This window comes from Ambystoma mexicanum, chromosome 13 (assembly GCF_040938575.1).
Source record: "Ambystoma mexicanum isolate Mex_15411 chromosome 13, UKY_AmexF1_1, whole genome shotgun sequence".
Taxonomy (NCBI): domain Eukaryota; kingdom Metazoa; phylum Chordata; class Amphibia; order Caudata; family Ambystomatidae; genus Ambystoma; species Ambystoma mexicanum.
In genome coordinates, this window is record NC_090938.1 from 556663039 (window position 1) to 556689753 (window position 26715).

At 47.8% G+C, this 26715-nt stretch overlaps 1 protein-coding gene across 6 annotated transcripts in view; it reads left to right on the forward strand.

The window, feature by feature from the left end:
• MPP2 (MAGUK p55 scaffold protein 2) overlaps positions 1-26715 on the forward strand; it is a 670534-nt gene that overhangs the window by 142839 nt on the left and 500980 nt on the right. The window contains exon 1 of one of the 6 annotated variants that reach the window (XM_069634345.1): positions 22271-22290. The exons of the other annotated variants lie outside the window; for them this stretch is intronic. The gene's annotated coding sequence lies outside the window, so the exon portion shown is untranslated. Of the gene's footprint in view, positions 1-22270; positions 22291-26715 lie in introns of those variants that run through there. 6 annotated transcript variants of the gene reach the window in all.

Sequence of the window (26715 nt, forward strand, 5' to 3'; positions counted from 1 at the left end):
TGTAGGGTTTGCCTCTGTGTTCTGCTAATCACGTGGCCCTTGAATTCCTGGTCTGTTGTGTAGGGTTTGCCTCTGTGTTCCACGCATCATGTGGCACTTGAATTCCTGGTCTGTGGTGTTGGTTCTGTATGCATGTTACACACATCCTGTGATAGTTGTCTAGCTGATCTGTGGTGTAGGGTTTGCCTCTGTGTTCCACTCATCATGTGACCCTTGTATGCCTGGTCTGTGGTGTTGGTTCTGTATACATGTTACACATATCCTGTGGTCTATGCATAGCTGCTCTGTGGTGTAGGGTTTGCCTCTGTGTTCCACTCATCATGTGGCCCTTGAATTCCTGGTCTGTGGTGTTGGCTCTGTATGCATGTTACACCCATCCTGTGGTTTTTGCGTAGCTGCTCTGTGGTGTAGGGTTTGCCTATGTGTTCCACTAATCACGTGGCCCCTGAATTCCTGGTCTGTTGTGTAGTGTTTGCCTCTGTGTTCCAAACATATTGTGGCCCTTGAATTCCTGGTCTGTGGTGTTGGTTCTGTATGAATGTTACATTCATCCTGTGGTCTGTATAGCTTATCTGTGGTGTAGGGGTTGCCTCTGTGTTCCACTCATCATGTTACTCTTGAATTCCTGGTCTGTGGTGTAGGTTTTTCCTCTGTGTTCCACTCATCATGTGACCCATGGATACCTGGTCTGTGGTGTAGGTTTTGCCTCTGTGTTCCACTTATCATGTGGCCCTTGAATTCCTGGTCTGCGGTGTTGGTTCTGTATGGATGTTACACCGATCCTGTGGTCTTTGCATAGCTGCTCTGTGGTGTAGGGTTTGCCTCTGTGCTCCACTAATCACGTAACCCTTGAATTCCTGGTCTGTGGTGTTGGTTCTGTATGCATGTTACACATATCCTGTGGTCTTTGCATAGCTGATCTGTGGTGTAGGGTTTGCCTCTGTGTTCCATTAATCATGTGGCCCTTGAAATCCTGGTCTGTTGTGTAGGCCTTGACTCTTTTTTCCATGCATCATGTGGCCCTTGATTTCCTGTTCTGTGGTGTTGGTTCTGTATGCATGTTACACACATCCTGTGGTCTTTGTCTAGCTGATCTGTGGTGTAGTGTTTGCCTCTCTGTTCCACTCATCGTGTGACCCTTGAGTTCCCGGTCTGTGGTGTAGGTTTTACCTCTGTGTTCCACTCATCATGTGACCCTTGGATTCCTGGTCTGTGGTGCAGGTTTTGCCTCTGTGTTCCGCTCATTGTGTGGCCCTTGAATCCCAGGTCTGTGGTGTTGGTTCTGTATGCATGTTACACATATCCTGTGGTCTTTGCATAGCTGCTCTGTGGTGTATGGTTTGCCTCTGTGTTCCACTCATCATGTGGCCCTTGAATTCCAGGTCTGTGGTGTTGGTTCTGTATGGTATGAACATTACACCCATCCTGTGGTCTTTCCATAGCTGCTCTGTGGTGTAGGGTTTGCCTCTGTGTTCCACTTATCATGTGGCCCTTGTATTCCTGATCTGTGGTTTTGGTTCTGTATGCATGTTACACCCATCCTGTGGTCTTTGCATAGCTGCTCTGTGGTGTAGGGTTTGCCTCTGTGCTCCACTAATGACGTGACCCTTGAATTCCTGGTCTGTGGTGTTGGTTCTGTATGCATGTTACACATATCCTGTGGTCTTTGCATAGCTGCTCTGTGGTGTAGGGTTTGCCTCTGTGCTCCACTCATCATGTGGCCCCTGAATTCCTGGTCTGCGGTGTAGGTTCTGTATGCATGTTACACCCATCCTGTGGTCATTCTCTGTGGTGTAGGATTTGTCTCTGTGTTCCACTAATCATGTGGCCCTTGAATTCCTGGTCTGTTGTGTAGGGCTTGCCTCTTTGTTCCATGCATCATGTGGCCCTTGAATTCCTGTTCTGTGGTGTTGGTTCTGTATGCATGTTACACACATCCTGTGGTCTTTGTCTAGCTGATCTGTGGTGTAGGGTTTGCCTCTGTGTTCCCCTCATCATGTGATCCTTGAATTCCCGGTCTGTGGTGTAGGTTTTGCCTCTGTGTTCCACTCATCATGTGACCCTTGGATTCCTGGTCTTTGGTGCAGGTTTTGCCTCTGTGTTCCGCTCATCGTGTGGCCCTTAAATTCCAGGTCTGTGGCGTTGGTTCTGTATGCATGTTTCACATATACTGTGGTCTCTGCATGGCTGCTCTGTAGTGTAGGGTTTATCTCTGCATTCCACTCATCACGTGACCCTTGAATTCCTGTTCTGTGGTGTTGGTTCTGTATGGTATGCATGTTACACCCATCCTGTGGTCTTTCCATAGCTGCTCTGTGGTGTAGGGTTTGCGTCTGTGTTTCGCTAATCATGTGGCCCTTGAATTCCTGGTCTGTTGTGTAGCGTTTGCCTCTGTGTTCCACGCATAATGTGGCCCTTGAATTCCTGGTCTGTGGTGTTGGTTCTGTATGCATGTTACAGACATCCTGTGGTCTTTGTCTAGCTGATTTGTGGTGTAGGGTTTGCCTCTGTGTTCCACTCATCCTGTGACCCTTGAATTGCTCGTCTGTGGTGTTGGTTCTGTATGCATGTTACACATATCGTGTGGTCTTTGCATAGCTCCTCTGTGGTGTAGGGTTTGCCTCTGTATTCCACTCATCATCTGGCCCTTGAATTCCTGGTCTGTGGTGTTGGTTCTGTATGCGTGTTACTCCGATCCTGTGGTTGTTGCATAGCTGCTTTGTGGTGTAGGGTTTGCCTATGTGTTCCACTAATCACGTGGCTCTTGAATTCCTGGTCTGTTGTGTAGGGTTTGTCTCTGTGTTCCACACATCATGTGGCCTTGAATTCCTGGTCTGTGGTGTTGGTTCTGTATGCATGTTACACATGTCCTGTGGTCTTTCCATAGCTGCTCTGTGGTGTAGGGTTTGCCTCTGTGTTCCACTCATCATGTGGCCCTTGAATTCCAGGTCTGTGGTGTTGGTTCTGTATGCATGTTACACCCATTTTCATTGTGCAGCCATTTTTTGAGCTTTTTAATACCTGGAGCTGCGTTGCTATTTTGAAAGCACTCGTTTTTTCCTCCTATTGCTGCTTATTTGACTGTTTTTGGCCCTTCCAAGATGGCTGCCGTGGTTTTCTTTGTTTTGTAGACAGGCTGTGCTGAATCACCTCTCCCTGTGCTGCACTCCCATTGGTTGCTGAGTGTTTTCTTCCATCCAATCAGGGACCGGCAGGCTTCAGCCGGCCCTCTCAGCAAGGCCCATTGGCTGGAACTGGGTTTTTTCATCTGCTTCTCACTGGCAGTGAGGTCCTGTTTCCACCCTCCTGGCCATCTGTTGTTCTCCTGCACATGTGGAGTTTCTGCTTGGCTGCTAACCATTCTATTAGGCAGGTGCACTTTCTGTGCATTACTGCACCTCCTGGGGAATTATTGAACCTGAAAAATCGAAATTATGAAAAAAAAGAATAAAAAGAAAAACAGAGGAAATTTGCATAATATTGTTGGAAAGGACTGTTTTATTTGGCATTTTCTTCGTGCAAAGAACAGAGAGAGAGTCAACAGCTACCCTTATTTAACTGTGTTGCTACGGTAGGTTTTCAAAAGGCAGAAAGCTAGATTATGGTTGCTAGCTATTAAAGGTCACAAAAAATAGGAGTGGAATATAGTTAGATTTATTCAGACATACATATAGAATTGGTGAGTTCTCAACACGAAAACACAATTTAAAATGAAGGATCACATGCAAGCCTGGTTTGGCTTGTAACAAAGAGCAAGAAAAAATAATAGTAATGAGTACAAAACTGTTATTGCATCACAGTTAGGTAGGTGAGGGTTAGTAACATGTTGTGGATTTCAAATACTACAGTCAGACTGGTAGTATGTCATTGTGGTCGACACATTGTTATAGGTGTTTCTGGTTCGGGGTGTATTCAGCCTTCACTGATTAAACAATGTTCACAGATGAAGGGTCCTGCCCCATGAATAGGGGTAGCTGCTGACTCTCTCTCTGTTCTTTGTTATAAACGCCTTCTTGAGTAAAGCCCCCCTCTAACAAAAATGAAGGACCCCAGCCCCACTTTTTCTTTAATTTTCATTGTGCAGCCATTTTTTGAGCTTTTTAATACCTGGAGCTGCATTGCTATTTTGAAAGCACTCGTTTTTTCCTCCTATTGCTGCTTATTTGACTGTTTTTGGCCCTTCCAAGATGGCCGCCGTGGTTTTCTTTGTTGTGTAGACAGATTGTGCTGAATCACCTCTCCCTGTGCTGCACTCCCATTGGTTGCTGAGTGTTTTCTTCCATCCAATCAGGGACCGGCAGGCTTCAGCCGGCCCTCTCAGCAAAGGCCCACTTCCAAGGCCCGTGTCTGCTCCCTGTCCGCTTCCAGAACGCTAATTGGGGTCCTCCCTACACCTTAACCACAATGATGCAGCCACCTCTCTCCTCTAAGAAATCCGGACTGCCTTGACTTTGCCACCTCCAGAACTATGGGTTAGTTCCCTCCTTATCCTTATGGACTCACTTCTACTGCCTTTGACTATCACTGTTCTTTCTGCTTGTTGCTCCCATGTTGTCATCTTGCTGCGCAGTGCTTCCTAAACCCTTTGCCAACATTCGATTCCAAGATTGGAAAAGTCAAATCTTGCTGTTTTTGCTTTGTTCAAAAAAAGTCAAATCTTGCTGTTTTTGCTTTGTTCAAAAAAAGTCAAATCTTGCTGTTTTTGCTTTGTGCTAAAAAGTCAAATCTTGCTGTTTTTGTTTTGCTATTAAAAGTCATATCTTGCTGCCCAGTGCAAAATTATCTGTATTTTGCTTGTATACTGTTTCTTCTCTGTAACTTGCCAGCCCAGTGATCTCACCACTCTCTTTTGTCTCACACCTACCTGCCTTAGCCCCCCAGTATCTCTATCCTCTCCTTACTTCCACCCCAATGGCGCTTTCTGTTTCTCCTATCTTCTCCAACTGCTTCTCCATTGACTATCCTTCCCTTCTCACTAAGTCTGGTAGGAAGAAGTTCAAAAAGGATATCTTGGCCTCTAATCCTGGTCTTCCTATCACCGACACCTACTCTAATGCTTCTGCCAGACAGACCCTTACCGACATCCTCTTTGTCGTTCCTTCACCAGCTCTATGGACTCCTCATATGGTCTCTGTGCTCTGCCCTATCTCCTCCACGCCCATTAATGGTGGCACTCACTAGGAAGTTCTCATGGCTTCCTTCGACTCCTCTAAAGTCATCATTAATGTCTACCTAAATGGCACTGTCATGGTCCAAGGCCCTCAGGCCAATCTCCTCCTCTTTGATAGGCGCTTCCCTCGCCTCATCAATTTCCTCTCATCTCCTGCTGTCCCCTCCTCTTCCCCCTTGGCTACCTTGCCCTCTCTCCCCTCCTCCTCTGCCCCTCCTAGGGCTCTTTCTCCTCCGCAGGGCGTACCTCTGATCTGTACCCCTCCCCGGAAGGTCTTTAGGGCTGGCAACCTTCTTCATATTGCCACTCTCAACTCTCGCTCTGCCGTCAAACACTCCTCTGACATCTACCACCTCCTTGAAGAACTAGACCTTGATGTCCTTGGTCTTACTGAGACATGGTTCACGGCCAGCTCTGTTACGAGCTTTGACACTCTCCTCCCTGATGGCTACAAGATCCTCTCAGCACCCAGATCCTCCTGGTCCGGTGGGGGGGTAGCCCTGATCTTTCCTGAGTGGTTTCCTGCCTCTATCATTCCCACTCAGACCTACTTCTCTTTTGAATGCCTTGTCTGTAGGCTTTCTCTCTCGCCTACCCATTCTCTTACTGTGGTTACCATCTACCGGCCTCATTTCTCTCTGAGTCGGCTTACCTCTCCTTCTCCCTCCTGGCCTCTACCACTCAACTCCTCCTCCTCGTTGACCTAAATATACATTTAGACTCTCTTTGCTCCTCCTCTGTACTCTTCCGTGACCTCTGTGACTCCCTCTCCCTGTCCATCCTCCCCTCTGGCCCGACTCACTCTGCAGGGCACACACTCGATGTCTTGATCTCCTCTGACCTCCCCCTCTCCATCCCTCTGACCACTCCTCTCTCCTGGAGCGATCACTCCCTCCTCTCATCTCATCTCTCCCTCTCTTCCCCCCAAGCCAAGCCTACCCCAACACTGCCACCTACCTTCTCGGACATCCGGCCCATGAAGCGTGTGTCAGTTGAGGCTTTTGCCGCCACTTTCTCTCCCCCCCCCCCTCCACTTTTGGCTGTCTCTCATTCTGATACAGCCCTGTCTCTGCTCTACTCTTCAATTTCTGATACACTTGATGTTCTTGACCCTGTCAAGAGGATCCATTTGAAGTCCAAAGCCAAGTGCAGTTCCTGGTATGACTCTGACCTAGCTACACTTAAACGTAAGTGTAGGGCAGCTGAGAGGAAATGGAGGACTTCCTGTTCACCCTCTGACAAACTGGCCTGTCGCCTGCTACAAAGGCAATACCGACTCACTGTCCTCACCAAGAAGAGAGTCCACATTCAAGCTCGTGTCTCCGCGGCATCTAACAAATCGGCCGAACTCTTTAAAATCTGCAAGGAGCTGGCCAACCCTGCTGCAGTCTCTACCCCTCCTGTTGCCTCCCAGGCTCTTTGCAATGCCCTTGCCTCTCACTTCATTTCAAAAACCCAGGACATCCTGTCCACCCTCTCCACCCACACTCCTCCTCTTCCCTCTCCATCTGTGCTTGCTGACCCTCCTTTAGCCACCCTCCCACCATCCTTCTCGTCCTTTCCTCTTTTCACCCCTGACGAGGTTGCTAGACAAGTCTGATCTATGAAAGCCTCTTCAAAACAGGTTCATTTCTGTTCCTCTAAAACCATCAAGGACCACATTGACACCCTCGCTCTGGCCCTTGCTGATTTTTGCAACCACTCCTTTGCCTCTGGATCCTTCCCCTCCCCTCTGAAGCATTCCTTTGTGCATCCTCTTCTCAAGAAACCCACAGCTGATCCTTCTTGTCCAGCTAACTATCGCCCAATTTCGATTACTCCCTTTCTTGGCAAACTCCTGGAAAAGTTGGCCATCTCTCAGCTTAACCTTCATTCCAATTCTGTTGGCTGTCTCCATGACCACCAGTCTAGCTTCAGAGCTGCCAGAAGCACGGAAACTGCTCTCCTAAACATCCGTGAAGATCTGCTCACCAACCTTGACTCTAACATTGCCTCTGTCCTCATCCTCCTTGATCTCTCTTCTGCCTTCGACATGGTCAACCATACCATCCTCTTCAACCGTCTCTGTGAAAACTTGGGTATAACTGATCAGGCTCTGGCCTGGCTGACCTCTTTCCTCTCAGATCGACCCTCCCAGGTCCAACTTGGGTCCTTCCTTTCATCTATCTTCCTCTCTACCTGTGGTGTTCCCCAGGGGTCTAACCTCTCGCCCTGGCTTTTCAACCAATACCTGGCAACTCTCGGCCACTGCATTGACATTTTCTGCTCAAATTTCCAGGGCTACGCGGACGACACTCAACTCATATTCAGGCTGCCCTCTGCCACCTCCTCTCCCTCTCTCATCTCTGATTGCCTAACTGCCATTCAAGATTGGTGTGCCGCCAATGATCTTTGTCTGAATGCCAGCAAGACGGAGATCCTCCTCATCGGCACACCTTCACCATCCTTTCCCCTCACTCTCTGGCTGGCCTCCCTTGGCCCTCCTCCTACCCCCACCTGCGAGGCTAAGAACCTCTGGGTCATCTTTGACTCCACCCTTTCCTTCTCCGCCCACATTTCTGAGGTCTCTAAAAAGTCAAAATTCTGACTGCACCTCCTCAGAGGTACTCTGCTTTTCCTCTCCTTCCCCCAGAAGCTCATGGTGTCTAGAGCTCTGGTTCTCTCTAGCTTGGACTATTGTAACAGCCTCTTTCTAAATCTGCCTGCTTCTACTCTCCGCCCCCTCAACTAATCCAGAACAGGACTGCGAGACTTGTCCTTGGCCTCAAGCCCTGGGATCGTATCACTCCAGCTCTGAAATCTCTTCACTGGCTCCCAGTGGCTGCAAGGATTAAATTCAAAACCCTCTGCATTCTCCACAAGGCTTTCTGGGGCCTGGGTCCAAAATACCTTCAGCTATCCCTCCGCAAATACCTCCCCTCTTGAGCTCTTCGCTCCTCTACCTCCAACTCACTCAGGATCAGTCGTTTTTCTAAGAAACAAGCTGGGGGTAGATCGCTGTCTTCGGCTGGGGCCTCCCTCTGGAACAGCCTCCCTGCCACTCTAAAACCTGAGGAGAACCATCTCCGGTTCCGGAAGCACCTCAAGACCTTCCTCTTTTCTTCTGCCTTCGCTCCCCCTCCCCCCTGCTGATCTGTTCTCTCTTGGCACCGTGCACCTGGCCACCCTCTGTCTTTTGGGCCCAGGTACCTGCTCATCCTGTCAACCTCCCACACTGCCTCAGGGCCACCCGTTGCACTGGAGTCTGTATCTGTACCCATACAGCCCCACCCTTTATCTTCCTGCACTTATCGGACCTACCCTGTCTGCTGCCTTAAACCTAGCACTTGCAAATTGCTGGCTGCATTACCACTGTTTGTTGCCTTTATTATTTATTTATTGTTATTTATCTGTTTCTCCTCTGCTTCTCACTTTCCACCTCTCCCCGCTTCCATGCATTTTCCCCTCCCCCCTCTTCCATGCACTTGCACGTTCTCAATGTCACTGGGCCTAGTAAGATCGCTGTTTTGTTCTCCCCTGATCCCCTCCCTTGCCTTGTCGCGCTCTGAAACACTTGTGTACTAGCACGATAGAAATAAATTATCAATCAATCAATCAATCATCCTGTGGTCTTTGCATAGCTTCTCTGTGGTGTAGGGTTTGCCTCTGTGTTCCACTCATCATGTGGATCTTGAATTCCTGGTCTGTGGTGTTGGTTTTGTATGCATGTTACACATATCCTGTGGTCTTTGCATAGCTGCTCTGTAGTGTAGGTTTGCCTGTGTTCCACTCATCATGTGGATCTTGAATTCCTGGTCTGTGGTGTAGGTTCTATATGCATGTTACACCCATCATGTGGTCATGCTCTGTGGTGTAGGATTTGCCTCTGTGTTCCACTAATCACGCCCTTGAATTCCTGGTCTGTTGTGTAGGGCTTGCCTCTTTGTTTCATGCATCATGTGGCCCTTGAATTCCTGTTCTGTGGAGTTATCTGTGTATGCATGTTACGCACATCCTGTGGTCTTTGTCTAGCTGATCTGTGGTGTAGGGTTTGTCTCTGTGTTCCACTCATCATATGACCCTTGAATTCCTGGTCTGTGGTGTAGGTTTTGCCTCTGTGTTCCACTCATCATGTGGCCCTTGAATTCCTGGTCTGCGGTGTTGGTTCTGTATGCATGTAACACATATCCTGTGGTCTTTGCATAGCTGCTCTGTGGTGTAGGGTTTACCTCTGTGTTCCACTCATAATGTGACCCTTGAATTCCTGGTCTGTTGTGTAGGTTTTGCCTCTGTGTTCCAGTCATCATGTGACCCTTGAATTCCTGGTCATTGGTGTTGGTTCTGTATGCATATTACACACATCCGGTGGTCTTTGTCTAGCTGCTCTGTGGTGTAAGGTTTGCCTCTGTGTGCCACTCGTAATGTGACACTTGAATTCCTAGTCTGTGGTGTTGGTTCTGTATGCATGTTACACATATCCTGTGTTTTTTGCATAGCTGCTCTGTGGTGTAGGATGTGCCTCTGTATTCCACTAATCACTTGTCCCTCGAATTCCCGGTCTGCTGTGTAGGGTTTGCCTCTGTGTTCCACGCATCATGTGGCCCTTGAATTCCTGGTCTGCGGTGTTGGTTCTGTATGCATGTAACACATATCCTGTGGTCTTTGCATAGCTGCTCTGTGGTGTAGGGTTTGCCTTTGTGTTCCACTTATAATGTGACCCTTCAATTCCTGGTCTGTTGTGTAGGTTTTTCCTCTGTTTTCCACTCATCATGTGACCCTTGAATTCCTCGTCACTGCTGTTGGTTCTGTATGCCTGTTACACACATCCGGTAGTCTTTGTCTAGCTGTTCTGTGGTGTAGGGGTTGCCTCTGTTTTCCACTCATCATGTGACCATTGAATTCCTGGTCTGTGGTGTTGGTTCTGTATGCATGTTACACATATCCTGTGGCCTTTGCATAGCTGCTCTGTGGTGTAGGGTTTGCCTCTGTGTTCCACTCATAATGTGACCCTTGAATTCCTAGTCTGTTGTTTAGGTTTTGCCTCTGTGTTCCACTCATCATGTGACCCTTGAATTCCTGGTCTGTGGTGGTCGTTTTGTATGCATGTTACACATATCCTGTGGTCTTTGCATAGCTTCTCTGTGGTGTAGGGCCTGCCTCTGTGTTCCGCTCATCATGTGGCCCTTGAATTCCTGGTCTGTGGTGTTGGTTCTGTATGCATGTTACACATGTCCTGTGTTCTTTGCATAGCTGTTCTTTGGTGTAGGGTTTGCCTCTGTGTTCCACACATCATGTGGCCCTTGAATTCCTGGTCATTGGTGTTGGTTCTGTATGCATATTATACACATCCGGTGGCCTTTGTCTAGCTGCTCTGTGGTGTAAGGTTTGCCTCTGTGTGCCACTCGTAATGTGGCCCTTGAATTCCTGGTCTGTGGTGTTGGTTCTGTATGCATGTTACACATATCCTGTGGTCTTTGCATAGCTGCTCTGTGGTGTAGGGTTTGCCTCTGTGTTCCACTAATCACTTGTCCCTTGAATTCCCGGTGTGTTGTGTAGGGTTTGCCTCTGTGTTCCACGCATCATGTGGCCCTTGAAGTCCTAGTCTGTGGTGTTGGTTCTGGATGCATGATACACACATCCTGTGGTCTTTGTTTAGAAGATATGTGTGTAGGGTTTGCCTCTTTGTTCCACTCATAATGTGACCCTTGAATTCCTGGTCTGTTGTGTAGGTTTTGCATTTGTGTTCGACTCATCATGTGGCCCTTCAATTCCTGGTCTGTGGTGTTAGTTCTGTATGCATGTTACACATATCTGTGGTCTTTGCATAGCTGCTGTGTGGTGTAGGGTTTGCCTCTGTGTTCCACACATTATGTGGCCCTTGAATTCCTAGTATGTGGTGTTGGCTCTGGGTGCATGTTACACAATCCTGTGGCCTTTGTCTAGCTGCTCTGTGGTGTAGGGTTTGCCTATTTGTTCCACTCATAATTTGACCCTTGAATTCCTGGTCTGTTGTGTACGTTTTGCCTCTGCGTTCCACTCATCATGTGGCCCTTCAATTCCTGGTCTGTGGTGTTGGTTCTGTATGCATGTTACACATATCCTGTGATCTTTGCATAGTGCTCTGTGGTGTAGGTTTTGCCTCTGCTTTTCACTCATAATGTGACCCTTGAATTCCTGGTCTCTGGTGTTGGTTCTGTATGCATGTTACACCCATCCTGTGGTCTTTGCATAGCTGCTCTGTAGTGTAGGTTTTGCCTCTGTGTTCCACTAATTACGTGTCCCTTGAATTCCCGGTCTGTTGTGTGGGGTTTGCCTCTGTGTTCCATGCATCATGTGGCCCTTGAATTCCTGGTCTGTGGTGTTGGTTCTGTATTCATGTTACATACATCCTGTGGTCTTTGCCTAGCTGATCTGTGGTATAGGGGTTGCCTCTGTGTTCCACTCATCATGCAACCTTTGAATTCCTGGTCTGTGGTGTAGGCTTTGCTTCTGTGTTCCACTCATCATATGGCCCTTGAATGCTGTCTGTGGTGTTGGTTCTGTTTGCATGTTACACATATCCTGTGGTCTTTGCATAGCTTCTCAGTGGTGTAGGTTTCGCCTCTGTGTTCCACTCATCATGTGGCCCTTGAATTCCTGGTCTGTGGTGTTGGTTTCTGTATGCATGTTACACATATCCTGTGGTCTTTGCATAGCTTCTCTGTGGTGTAGGGCCTGCCTCTGTGTTCCGCTCATCATGTGGCCCTTGAATTCCTGGTCTGTGGTGTTGGTTCTGTATGCATGTTACACATATCCTGTGGTCTTTGCATATCTGCTATGTGGTGTAGTGGTTGCCTCTGTGTTCCACTCATCCTGTGGCCCTTGAATTCCTGGTCTCTGGTGTTGGTTCTGTATGCATGTTACACCCATCCTGTGGTCTTTGCATAGCTGCTCTGTGGTGTAGGTTTTGCCTCAGTGTTCCACTAATTACGTGTCCCTTGAATTCTCGGTCTGTTGTGTGGGGTTTGCCTCTGTGTTCCATACATCATGTGGCCCTTGAATTCCTGGTCTTTGGTGTTGGTTCTGTATGCATGTTACACACATCCTGTGGTTTTTGTCTAGCTGATCTGTGGTGTAGGGGTTGCCTCTGTGTTCCACTCATCATGCAACACTTGAATTCCTGGTCTGTGGAGTAGGTTTTGCCTCTGTGTTCAACTCATCATGTGGCCCTTGAATGCTGTCTGTGGTGTTGGTTCTGTATGCATTTTACACACATCCTGTGGCCTTTGCATAGATGCTCTGTGGTGTAGGGTCTGCCTCTGTATTCCACTCATCATGTGGCCCTTAAATTCCTGGTATGTGGTGTTGGTTCTGTATGCATGTTACATACATCCTGTGGTCTTTGCAAAACTGCTCTGTGGTGTAGGGTCTGCCTTTGTGTTCCACTCATCATGTGGCCCTTGAATGCCTGGTCTGTGGTGTTGGTTCTTTATGCATGTTACACATATCCTGTGGTCTTTGCATAGATGCTCTGTGATGTAGGGTTTGCCTCTGTGTTCCACTCATTGTGTGGCCCTTGAATTCCTGGTCTGTGGTGTTGGTTCTGTATGCATGTTACACATATCCTGTGGTCTTTGCATAGCTTCTCTGTGGTGTAGGGCCTGCCTCTGTGTTCCACTCATCATGTGGCCCTTGAATTCCTGGTCTGTTGTGTTGGTTCTCTGTTCATGTTACACACATCCTGTTGTCTTTGCTTAGGTGTCTGCAGTGAAGGTTCTGCCTGTGTGTTATAATTACCCCCTAGACCTCCCATTGCATTAATTTAAAGCTTTATTTGAAAAACACATTGCATTCAGCCAATACATTTTATTGCTCTTCAAGCAAATACTTGAAATACTTGAAATAAATTCAAGCAAATAAATTCATGCAATACCACCTTTCATCCATCTTTTAAAAAAATGTGTAGAGAACTGAGCATTCATTTATTGGGGCACAGAAAAGAACATAGCCCAAAGATTAAGGACATTCCTTAGATTCGGAGCAGCAATTCCAGTACTACATGTCATCCTTCTTAAAAGGCAGCGGTGCGTTGCTCACATAACAGTGATATATATTTTGCAACCGCAAATGGCACAACCCCCAACCTCCCCCTGCACCTCCACTCATGCACACACACCCCAGGCCCCTGGGTTCCGGGACCAGACACCATTTCATTTAATTAGATTACGATGTTCAGAGAAATGGAAAACGGACTGGCGTTTTGCGATGTGGCAGATTTGCCACATAGATACTAGTTGCCGGAGGAAAGATTCTGTCACTCCAATTTGCGGGTGTGTGTGGCTAGCAGCAGCGTCCCAAGCTCGACCTGCGCACGCGCAGATGATCCGTATAGGCCACATCTGGATCACATAAACCAGAAATAGTCTCAAAGGCCACGCCACTAGGCCCCGCCTAGCCACAGTATGCCACATTCAACCCCACATTCCCAGCTGCTGCCGTTACATGGCAAGTGCAGCCTTCTATGTGCAGGCACTTTCATCTTCTGGAAGTTTCAGCTTCACATGGGCAGGTGCTGCCTTCATATGCCATGTGCAGCATGAAATACCCCGGTGCATGCTGGCCACTCAAGTCATGTCGCAGAATTAATTCTGCCAAACACTGATTCATCTTCCACAAACTCCCCCAGTACTATCCTGGCACTTTGGGACAATGACACGCAGGCCACTCATGTCTTGAAGCTATTATGCACCAGTACTGTAGGGGTTATTTTAAATGATGCATGGCACTTGTGGATTTACTGAATCATGATTAAGCGCTTACGTGCAGGGACGTCATTTAGGGGTCAGCCGGGGTATCATCTGTCACCCCTGGCAACTCCCTTGGCAACCTTGGCACTGCCTTTCTGGCCTCTGGTTTTGAGTGCACAATGGCAGCATAGTCAGTGCACAGAAAGGGAGCAGGGCTCTTCAAGAGCCATGTTTGCATTCTGCACTTCCCGCACCCTGACCCTCTACAAGGCCCATGAAGGCACGCCTCTGCACGCTCACACCAGAAGAAATACAACCCGCTAGGGAAAAAGGTCCAAGTCACTGTTTGCCAGGCTAGCAAGTATTTATTTCTACAAAATAGAAGTGCATCAGCAAGGAACCCTGCTGCAGCGGACATTCTGAGCCCCGTCGGCATGTGCGGCACGCTATCAGCACAAATAACCTCACCGGTGATGTAATTTCATACAGCGCAATTCTTCAGTACTAATTGGCAGAGCCCTGTAAGTGTAAGGCGAACAGCATAGGGGATGTCAGGCCATTGGTGCATCTTCATCTGTCCATCTTCGTTCATGTGGATGCTGCTGGGCTCATCATCCGCAGTCAGATTGGCCTAACAAATGAATTAGCTACTTGGAAAACAACGTTATTTTATCATTGGAACAGTGCACCTGGCACACCGATGGGCCCCGGGTGGGGATGGGGGGAGACGAGGTCACGCTAACTCTCAAAATTCACTCACTTGCAGACAAGTCAGCAACTTCCAAGGCCATCCACCTTCGTTTTAGGCTATAATTTGAAACCACCCTGCACCCCGCTGTTCAAATCAAGTGACCCAATTGTGAAGACACAATAGCTTTGCTTTCTGATCTTATTGATCGATCAGGGGGTGTAACAGTTTTGTGGTCTGGGTTTGGATGGTACTGTGGTATGCAGAGGTCTTAGGATAAAAGCGTTGTAAAGCTGCATTTCTCATGTGGGGATTGTTGGGGGCAGGAGGGCCTTGCTATCTGTTCCATTGGATGGTAACTGCCAATAGGCACTTTAGTCCCTTCTCGTGACCTTGCAGAGCACATTCTTCCCAGAGCACGAAGGCCTGTATCTTCTAGGAAAATGGAGGACTTATGAATCTCTCAGGCCTGCCCAGGTGGGTGTGATGTCTGCCTTAAGGCAGGGATCTAATGCTAACCCATTTAGTGCTTTTTCATTGTGCTCGGGCCTGAATTGCAAAATGGCAGCCACTAAGATAGCGTTCACACTCGCATCTCATATGTAGCCTCTAATGCATGCACTTCTATGATTGTGCACCCACCTTCGTGTGCACCCTCAACCCCCTTACTCCCTTCAAGTGGTCTCTGGCATCTGTTTCTCACCTGATGCCGCCTAGGCGAAGGTAGGGATGTCCCTCTCTCCTTCCCAACACCCTCAGTGGCTTTATAATGCTGGGAAGAGGCTAAGGGAGGGCAAGGGCTAGGAACTCCTCTTCGAAAACTGATTGCACCAACAGAATTGTCCAAATGCAACGCAAGCAAGAAGAGGCGAGGGTGGAGAAGGAGTGGCAGCCTCTGCGTATGATGCAGAAAAATGTTGCTGTAGATGACCGGTTAAGCCAGTAGTGAAGGCAACTTTTGGTGCAGTGGGGTGGATAATAGGGTGGCAGTGGGCGATTGGGTGCATTGGGCGGCGGGGGAAGCAAGGAGGGAGGTGGCAGCTGCCCCCCTGTCCTCCCCCTGCCTCTGCCACTTTGTTGAGCATATACTGCATGCACAACTTGAAGGCAAGGATCGTCATTGGCTGAGGCGGTGGCCCCAGGAGGCTTGCATGCCGATACAGTATAGAACTCAGAAGGCACTTCAGGGACCTCAGTCTATGGGGCATTTATAGCAGAGCTGAGGGACCGCACATGGACATGTGAGGCTGTATGCACCTTACAAATGACGGCTACACCAGGCGCACCAGGCCTTAAGTGGCATCTTCACCCCTTTTTTCTCAGACCTACATTTGTGAGATCAACATTTAGCCAGTCTGCTACAAACACTTGTGCCTTCCCTTACCCTCGCACTGTTATCTGCCAACCTTTGCTGCTTCGATTAAACCATATTCCCGCTTTCCCCTACCTGCACCCCCTTCTCCTTTTTATTTTCCTCCACAGACCATGGTCTGGACACCCCAGGCAGAGGCCCAATAGGGCAACATCCAGTCAAGCCTCGGAGCTGTAAGACCACTTCTTTGGGGTGTTGGCGCATTGCAAAAGATGCCTCTCTTAACATAGCAAATGATGTTAAGACGAGGGCACTTGAGGCTGGCCTTGGAATATGATGGCAGCACCGGTACACTGGAGTCTGTGTCCCAAATAAAAATATGATCCCTTGCATGTGAGGTATTGCCTGGCAAATCAAGGAGCTCCGGGGTGGTGGGGGGAGGGGGGCTTTAGTTGAGGCTGAAATTGGCATTTGATAGCAGCACCATGACATTTGTGATTGTTCCAGACATAATGTGACTGTACCAGGCATATGAGATACGACAGGAATAAGATGTCCAGACCAGGGCATGTGAAGCTGCACTGGACATAAAATAACAGCACCTGGAGAAGTGTGGCTAGAAGATGGCATGTGCATGTGTTTGGCATGCATAGTAAAGCCCTTAACTGTAGACAGTTTCCTGTGGGTCTATAGACTAATACAGCAATATCACCCCATTCCAAGGGCTGGAACAGGGGTAACGGCCCGGCAGCCCAAGTTATAGGCCTGAGCCAAGCAATGCTTAAACTGTTTTCCGTCACACATTAGAACATTAGAAGCTGCCTACCAGGGGGCTCATTTTTGAGGACCCTGAAATTTGATTGCGGGGACCCGTTATTTGTACGCGTTCACGTGCACAGGTTCCCGCCGCCATTTTTTCCTCGTTTGCACAGAGAAGGTGAAGAGGGGAGGGCAAAAGGACGGTGTGCACATTTATACGTCGTCCTTTTGCACTCCGGCCCTGCAAATTGAGTAAGCACTGCCTGCCAATTGTGCCTGACAGGCAGGGTTTACCGTGGATTCGTATGGAGTTGCCTTGGTGCAAAAAGCTGGCGGACTCCATAAGACTCTCCAGCATTTACACCGGCATGAAAATCCAAGCCGGAGCAAATGCTGGGGTATTTGTATGGTGAAGAGGAAGGGAGCAGCGGAAATGTACGTTATGTTTTACCCCTCTTCCCCATACACATGAAGGAAAATGAGTCGTGACAGAAATGACATGCGTGAATGCCTTACGCAAGGCTTTTAGGCATGTCCTTTCCATTATGGAATCTAAATTGATTATATGTTTCAGCAGGTGGAAGATCTCTTACAATGCATTAAGCAAGTGGGCATGTACTAAAGGGGATGGCAGTGTAGGGCCATGTATTATAAGAAATATAATATCTCATATCATGCGTAAAAAGGATATTGCAAGTCACCTCAGAATTCCTTGACCTTATAAAGAAACGAGGCCACGGAACTCTCTGAGACTTGCAATATCCTTAAAACGGTTTATAGTCATTGCATTGAATGCTATAGCATCGAATGCCACTCCTTATCACTTGAAAAACAGGTAAAATCCCTTGCCTCCTCTACGGCTTACACCTGCAAATTGATAAGAGCCGGAAAACCATTCCTTTCTAATAATAGTTGTTTAATCCTGGCCAGAGCCTTAATACTCTCCAGAATTGATTACTTCAATGCACTATATTCCAGAGCCAATAAAACAATAACTCAAAGATTACAAATATTACAAAATAATGCCTTGAGAGCAGCACTAGGCATAAACAAAAGAACCCATATCGCCTCCGCCAGACGCCATCACAAATGGCTGACCACTGACAACAAAATACAACTCAAGATGCTATCTCTGACCCATGAAGCCCTCAATAACTCCGCCCCCAGATACCTGATTGACAAATTCCACAGGAGAACATCTCTCAGACCGACCAAAGCTGTCAATTCTAACTGTTTGATAATACCTAACTTCAGACTCACCACGATCGGAGGAAATAGTTTCCCTGTAAAGGCTGCAAAATCTTGGAATTCACTACCACAAGATTTGAGAGTGGACTTGCCCTACCTTCGCTTTAGAAAAAATGTCATTCAACTCCTAACTTCTACTGACCTTAGCTGACCTGTGTCACCTACCTCCCACTGTATTCATTCGCCTCAAACTCTACTGTATATTTCTGTAATTCCGATTGACCATACATTGAACATTGTATATTTTGTAATTATCTGTGATCTAGAGGCCGTATTGTACACTGCACATCATTCTATGTTGTAACCATGTAAGTTTTGCATTTTCTTACTGTTGCGCCCTGCTACCCTTGGGTCTGGCGTGCATAAAAAAGTGAATTCAAAAAAACAAACAAACAAACACCTGCTTGGAATGTCGCCTGCTCTCCACTGCGCATGCTCCCTTTGAAGGGCCAGCTGCTGTGCACGCCCTTGCGCACCCACTCCTTGCAGTCGCGTGGCACGCCTGTCCCGCATTGCCCTTTGGGAGTCTGCGGACAGTATCCCCGCGCGGTCCTGATTTGTTACCTCCCTGTCGCACTTTGCTCTTTTGTAAGCTCCTTTGTGTGTAATTAAATCCATTCTCCTGATCCAGAGATTACAGTGCACACTGGGCTGTAATCCCAGGGCTGTGCTCTAAACCAGTTAATGGCACACCGAGGCACTCGGGGGAGGTCCTGCTGTAGGTCGGCTGTGAACCCTTGTAGTAGGGAGAGAAGACAACTCTACGAGTGGAGGGTGATGTTCCCCTCTCATGCAGAGATGCACTGCGCCTAATGAGAGCAGGCCCCGGGGGACTGCTGTCAGAGCTCCATGCTCGAAGCCCTATGGTTGTTCTGTATTTTAAAACCCATAATTAGCATTATCACAGGGAATGGCATCACGTGACTGCTGATCCTAGCACCATCACAAGGACGTATGTCGTTTGACCTCTGACCCTGATAGCATCACATTCAATGGCTTTAGGCAATATGTTTTTGTGTCCGGAAATCATACAGCCTGATGAACAATAATTACTGTTCACAGGGGTCAAGTCCTAAAAATGAAAGTGGGGGGACTCATCAACAAACGCAATGGGATGTGACGTCGCCAGAAATTAGCATAGTAAGGGGAAATATGCACATTTCATTAAATTTTCTTTGCATAACCACCCAAATTGCACAGGAGGAATGGCATTTGCCTTTCATAAAATCAACACACACAAAAAAACAAGAGATTACATTTTCTTCTAATAGTGTTTTTGAAAACTTTAAAGAGGTGTGCATGTTTTAAACTCCAAGAACCAATACAAATGTTTTCCCTGGGACTTGCAGTGCCAAAATCGGACATTTCACCTTTAGTTGTTAGCTATTTTTCCTCAGGTTATATATAGTGCAGTGGTGAAGTCTCCGGCCTACAAACCTGACGATTGTGGTTTGATCACCGAGGATGGCTTTAATTCATAAATTTGTAGAGGATATTCAATGTTTCGCATTTTAGCTGGGGGGGACTGAGTCCACCCTCTGAATAAAGTGGGTGGACTCCGTCCCTGCGATTGTACCCTCGACTTGAGCCCTGACTGTTCGTGAAGACAGGGCCCCTGTGTTCTTTGGTAATTCCCAGACTCATTCAGCTCTTGACTAAGCCCAACCCACGAAACGCCTGGTAATTCTCAGACTTTCTCTGTGTTTTGGCAATGCTCATCCATCTCGGGAGGATAGCTCAGGGGCAACACGCTCTCCTTGGAAGCATGAGACTGGGAGCAACACAGGGTTGATCCCCGGGTCCGTACTTAGAAACTTTGTAGTTTTAAGCGTATTATAAATAACTAATTACATTACATCAGCTCTTGTTAAATACCGGACTGGATGTGTCAACGATCAGACTCAATCTTCACTCACATCTTGTTAAAGCCAAGACTGACTCATAAGTGACTCCACTCATGATAAATCCTGGACGATGTAATGCTACTGGTGTGGGATAGAGCCGAGAACTGGCCTATCTACTGGTCATTGCCAGTCTCACTCAGCTCCCATTAGAGCCCGCACTCCTTAACTCTTGGCATTGCACAGGCGCATTGAGCTCTTGATAGATCCCAGGCACACTTTATTCCTTGTAAATCGGGAACCCACTCTGTCCCTGATCAGACTCACTCCTCTCTTCAGAAAGTCAAGACGCGCTTAACTCCTGGCAACGGCTGGACTCACCCAGCTCGCGATAAAGCCCACTAAAAACTCAGACTCTCTTAGCACCCAGTGCCGCTCCGACACACCTCACTCCGATGGAGAACAGGCCCCAATGACTTTGCGTGATTCAAACCATTGGGAGACAAAACTCAACTTCTTTTGATGAATACCCTTCCCGATTCAGTGGCTGCAAAAGATAAGAGTGCGCCTAAGCTCGATGCGGGTCCGGAATGTTATCACATGTTTCTATTTTCATATCAATTTCCTTCAGTATTTCCTGCGTCTTCAGCTCTGATGTGTCCATTAGGCCCAGTGACAGGGCAAAGCAATCAACACTGAACCTGGATCAATACTTGCCACCTGTTCCACTTGGTGTGAATCAATTCAAAACACAAAGAAGGCTCATCAGCTTTTTAAAGGTTGGAATCCAGTCACAGGCCAATTCTTCCTAGAGGGATTTGACATGATTCAAACAATGATTTAATGATGTAAGAAATCAAAGTTGCGTTGAGCCCTTTAGGGCTTGCCCCTCCCTACCTCGAATGGGTGCTCCCAGAGCTCCGGCCTCAGGTCACAGAATGTGGACATTCCTTTAGCATCTCCCATCTGGGATGGATACAAAGCCCAGATGATCTATTTATTTATTTATTCATCACATTTGCTGATAGCGCCCAGACCGGGAGACATCACGGCACCAGTGCATGTTACAGTGAAGGCAATGCAGTCATGAGATGGTAGGATCTCGCAAGGGCATAATAGGTAACATTTGTGTAAATACCACTGTGCAATGTGGTTGAGTCTGGGTTACATGTCTTTATATGGACGTATTTTTATAACAAATGCCCATATATCGAAACTTTGATCATGAAAACGTTTATAGTGAATGCATTTTTTTATTTTTTTATTTTGGAGGTCCCCCACAAACCCCCGTTTCCCACCCCTAAAAACCCATCCCGCCCGTTTCCCAAAAATATTTAACCCTTTACCCCACCCTAAATACATTCACTGTAAAGGTTTTCAAGATAAAAGATTCGATATATGGGTATTCAATATAGGATTCGATATAAACACTGTATACCTTGAGTCTGAACATATTGGCATAGCATATATACACACACACACACACCGCACTGTGTGTAATATGCTATATGCACCACTCTACGTAATATCTCCTTCGACCTGACAGTACTCATGCTGAGTTTGCGCTGTCAAGTTTACTAATCGGATATTATGCAAACATAGCACAATGGCAACCAGTAACGTGTGCTACTGGGCACCCTCATACCCTGCAATGTGTATTAGGGGACACTATAGTCATTACCATTCTGTAAATGGGTCATACTCAACATTATGGATACTGTTCATTGTAAAAACTTAAACAGTGCTTAGCTGGCATAATGGAGACAGGCAGTGTCTGGTAAGGTGGGAACATTGTAATGCGCAGTGTTAGATGTAGCAAAGGTCAGCTCAGGTCAGCTCACTTGAGACATTGAGTTTAGACGGCAGGAGTTCCAGAGGAGCCGGCTCCGCATTTCATCCTTCCATGGATGACAAATTGAGTACCGTTAAACGGAATACAAGTTACATCTGTTATTAAATGCTCTCAAAGGGTGGCATTCCTATCACAATCCGTGTCGGCATGGACATTGGCAATGAATACTTAAAGGAACGTTATGAAAACCGATAATTTACTATATGATGGACCATAGTGGACACTGACTAAGTGTATTCACCTGTGCATTATCGAAGCTGGCACTGTTTATTACTGGGCCTAATAGGAACCAAATACAGCTGCACCCCTAAGCATTGCATGCACAGCAATCTGGCGAGCATTACTGATTATGGCAATATGATTAAAGTGATGTGTCAGAATAGGATATTGGGTCCTAGTGGACTATGGCAAGAATCCTTGCTTAACTTCGGTTCAGTGGCCTGAGTAAGAGCCCCCACCCCGATCTACTGGCACTAGATGGGGGGATTCCCAGCCAGGCGTGTGCCATGTGCACGCGGGGGAAGCAGGCCCGCCTCCACATTGCTTTGGTTTCAGTTAACGGCTGTTCTTGGCTCCCTCTGAACATGACGGGGGGTGGCGGGGGGGTGGCGGGGGGAGGGGGCAAGGCAGGCCCCGCCCTTAGCAAGCATGGAGCCATGGTCGCGCAGCTTTCGGAACAGGCAGGTGTCAGGAATGCCTGCAACGAGAGCAAAGGGTAAGTTTCCTTACACCTTCAAAGTGAATTGGTTCTAATAGAGCGGCTGGTAATGGGCAGCCTGTCCTGTTCCTATGCGCCCAGGCCTTGGCAGAGCCGAGGCACAGGGAGAGGACCTGATGTGCCCTCCTGATTAGGATCCAGCTCTTGCGCAATCAAGGTGTGCCGTCTGCCCACCCCACTCCTCCCTTTTGGTTCTTTGCACCGGCACCGCCTTCCTCGCTTGTTCCTTCTCCCCAGCCTGCTTTACTCGCCCCTTCCTTCCACTGTGTGATCCTCACTCCCTCTTTCCCTTTCTTACTCAGCCCCTCCTGCATCTTGGCTTCTGAACTCCCTCCTTCCCTCCCTTATCCTTGTCCTCATCCTTATCCTTCTTCCTTGTAATTCCTTCTCCCTTCTCATTGTTATACTTCCATCCCTTATTCTTCTTCCCTCATTTTCTGTCCGCCCCCACTTCCGCAAATTCTTCCATCTGGATACAGTCTGCCCCATTCTCCCAACCTCCACCCTCCTCCATTTCCCCCTCTGTTCCCCGCCCCAGCTCCCTGCCCTCCTTCCCTCTTACTACACCTTTCGTTCCACATCCCTCTCTTCCCTTCCATGTTCTCCCTTCCTTTCCTCCCTTTTTTTCTTACTGCATATTCTATTTGTCAATCCTCTTCCCCTTCTGCGTTTTCGCTTCCGTCTTCTCCATTCTCCCCAAGTTCTTCCTGGTCCACTACGTCCCTTCATTACTCCCTTTCCGTCCTTCCTCATTCTTACCCCCCTGCTTCTCTATTTCCTTGTACCCTATTTGTATTGCTCTTTCTTTCTTTCTTTCTTTCTTTCTTTCTTTCTTTCTTTCTTTCTTTCTTTCTTTCTTTCTTTCTTTCTTTCTTTCTTTCTTTCTTTCTTTCTTTCTTTCTTTCTTTCGCGTGAGAAAGCCATCAAGACCGGTTTTATTTTCTTAATGGGGTTGTGAACTGCTAAAGCCTGATTTGAGGTCGATCCGATTCAAGTGTGATTCTCGAAATCAAAGGGAGCCAGAGAAGAGCCCAGTTAACCAGAGCAACGGTCTCCCCTGGCACTGCCTGGGGGCAGCTTCCTACATCCTAACAACAGTATATTTTGAGTGGCCGGCGTACATGCCATTAAAGCATTCTCATGTACTGGTCAGAAAGGCTCAGGCGGGGCGCTTATGGTCATCCTTTTCAAATGGGGTCCTCAGTCTGCGGATGAGACGAAAAGAAAAAGACATCTTGTCCCCAAAAATATGAGTGTCGAAAGGTACCTCATCGAGTGACACTCAGGCTGTTGACTAAAAGATGGGAGGCACCGAAATGAGTTTGGGGTGAGCTTAGGCAGCCAACCCATAGAGAGGTCTATGCTTCCAATTGAAAGCATTCAGACCCAAACACTTTGAGTTGTTTCAGTTTTTAACCTGATGGCTATTGCCGTGAACCTAGCGCTTTGCAAAGGTACAATAACTTCCGATTACACCAATTTATTCCCGGAAGTTGTCAAAGGGAGTCACAGAGATATTTGTGGACACCTACCCGTGCGTAGGCTTAGGCTGCTGTACTGACACCTGAGGGTGCCTTGCTAGAAATGGAGGAACTTCGCAAGTGGATTGTCGGCTTCCTCTGTAATGAGAAAGCCCAGGAGTGTGTGAGTTACTACAAGTCACCTTTCTGGGGGAACCAAACCTTTGCACCGGCCCAACACCAGGGAGTCGACTCACCTGGGAGGACGGATTCGTGAAGTCTCTTAAGTGGCCTTGAATGACCTGGAGCCAGTGCTTTAAGTGGGCCTGGGCCAGCTAGGACCAGGCCCTGGCAGTCTCCAAAAAGTGGGGCTGAACCAGGCCCCCGTGGTGCCACCACGGCAGATCACATTATCCCACCATGGCCGCAGCCGCCACTGGAGATGCGCCCGCCATTAAGTCAGGCAAGCTGACAGAAGTGCCAGCCAGCTTTGCTGTGGCTGGCTGGCCCTTTTGCCAGTCATTACAACTTCCTCTGGTGACCCCTCACGCGTAACTGTCTTTTGTTTCCCCACCCCCTCGCCAGGTCACCGAGGCATCTTTAACCCTTGGCGAACCTGGGGACTCTGTGACATATTTCTATGTTTAAAAAAGAAGGCTTGAAAAGTACACAAATCATAGTAAGGTAAGCACACAAATATGATGCTATATACATGTGTGCGTACCTTACTATGGTTTATGTATTTTTCAAGCCATCTTGAAGTACACAAACCATAGTAAAGCGCGCAAACAAATATATAAATGTAAGCATTTGTATATTTATGTGCGTACCTTACTATGGATTGTGTACTTTTCAAGTCATCTTTTATAAACATAGAAATATGTAACATATTTCTATATTTATAAAAGATGGCTTGCAAACTACACCAACCATAGTAAGGTACGCATGCAAATATATAAATGCCTACATGCATTTATATATTTGTTTGAGTACCTTACTATGGTTTGTGTACTTTTCAGGCCACGTCCATCATTCAAGCCACGCCCCCAAATGAGGGCTCCCCCCTCAATTTCTTACCCCACTTAAAGCCCTGCCCGGAGCTATAGCTACATAAGCTCAGGGGCATTAGTATTTGTGATTATTTTGGAGGTTCTGTGTCTTGAACAGAGACACTTGGGCTTGGGGGTCCTGCAATCAGGTGCTGCAGAAGAGCAATTTACAAGGAGAGCAGATTTGGGGCATGGCCTGGGTAGGAGCAGTACATAGACTGGGGTCAAATGCAGAGATATCTACTCAGAACATCTGCTCGGGCATTGAGGGAGAGATGATAGGGTGGTGGAGAGTGAGTGCACTGATGGTGGGTGGGGAGGATTCAGTGGGGGTCAGGCTGTGTGAGAGGGTGGGTGCTACTTTGGGTGCACGGGGTGAAGCTTGAGTGCTAATAATATGAAGGCGTGAATGTTGGTGATGCTTTTTAATATCAGGAATAAGGAGTTCCAGTGGAAGAAGAAAAGGACTGATGAGGAGCGAAAGGGAGAAGGCGCGCAGACGGGTGAGGGACCAAGAGATTGAGGACTGCAGGATTCAAGTGGGAAAGTAGGGTGAGATAATGGATTCCAGGTGGGAGAACGAGCGGGCGGAGGGATAAGGATATGACTAGATTTGAAGACGAGGAAACTATGTGTCAAGAGAGATTGGTTCTGCGCGGCTAGCCACCTGGCATGATGGCAGCGAGGGGAGGAGAGGGAGGGTGATTGAAGGTTGCAAAGTTCAGGGCTTTATCAAAGTGAGCAAAGGAGTAGCAGAGGAGACTCAGGAGGTGACTTGAGCAGTCAAGGGCGATTGAGGACCGGTGTGGATATTAGAGTTTTTGGAGAGGGGTAGGTGTTAGGGGGAGGAGGGCAGATCTTGCAGATGCTGGGAAGCTTGATCCATCCTGGAGGCAGAGGCTGTGTAGGGGATCAGGTGCTGCAGTTCAGGATCACTGCTGAAGAGGACCATAAGCTTCCAACAGTTGGGGAAAGATGAGAAGTTTGCGGGGCCGAGGCAATGGGTGATGGGGAAAGGGGAAGAGTGTTAGAGGCTTGGAGAAAGGTGGTATCCGTTTCTTAATCCATGAGTGGATTGAGGGCAAGGAGGAACTTCCTGGAGGTTGCCAAATAATATTGAACCGAGACAAGGGATTAAACACATGCTGGCCTTTCTTCAAGGTAGTTAGTATGGATATGTGCCTTCTGGAGACAGAACAAGCTGGGGTTTAGAGGTAAGGCTGCTCTAAGTATGCACATTCTGCGTTACTGGGATCACCATCTGAGCAAACACTCCCAGCTTTTCTCTCACTTGGCTTCTTCCGGATCGAGAGTCCTAAATCCACATGTTTCTTGGACCATGGGGACCGTCTTCTCGGATCACCTTCCATTAGGCTGGTAAGGAAGCCACTGTTGCTGTGGAAGGCAACGGCTTGGTGTGTTTGCCCTCCTCTGCCTAGGAGAGCGAGTGAAAGCCATTCCTTTAGTCTGATCAATGGGCTACTGATAATATTCTGTTAAACATGGTCACTGCTAGCCAGACATCCTAATGACTTGCCCTGGCTGGACCCTTGGGAGTTGTGTGGAGCAGGTGCAGTGAGAAGGTCCCTGCATGAGGAATGAAGTGTGGCGAGAAGATGATGTAGCTTGGAAGTGGCCTTAGGTGTCGGATGGAAGCAAAGTGTCAGGCGCGCGTGCAGTGACTGCCAGCCTGTGGGTGTGGCACGTAGGCACAGTGTCAGAGAAGCATGGACGCATAGTGATAAGATCCCTGCTTGTAGGATGACGGCAGCTGGTACGCGTAGGATGGAGGTGTAGGAACCAAGGCTTTCGTATTGTGGTGCAGAAGCCAAGACTTCAGGATGTAGGCTTGGGATACAGGATCTGGAAGGAACCTCACTGACAGACCCACTTGGATTTTCATTTGTATTGAG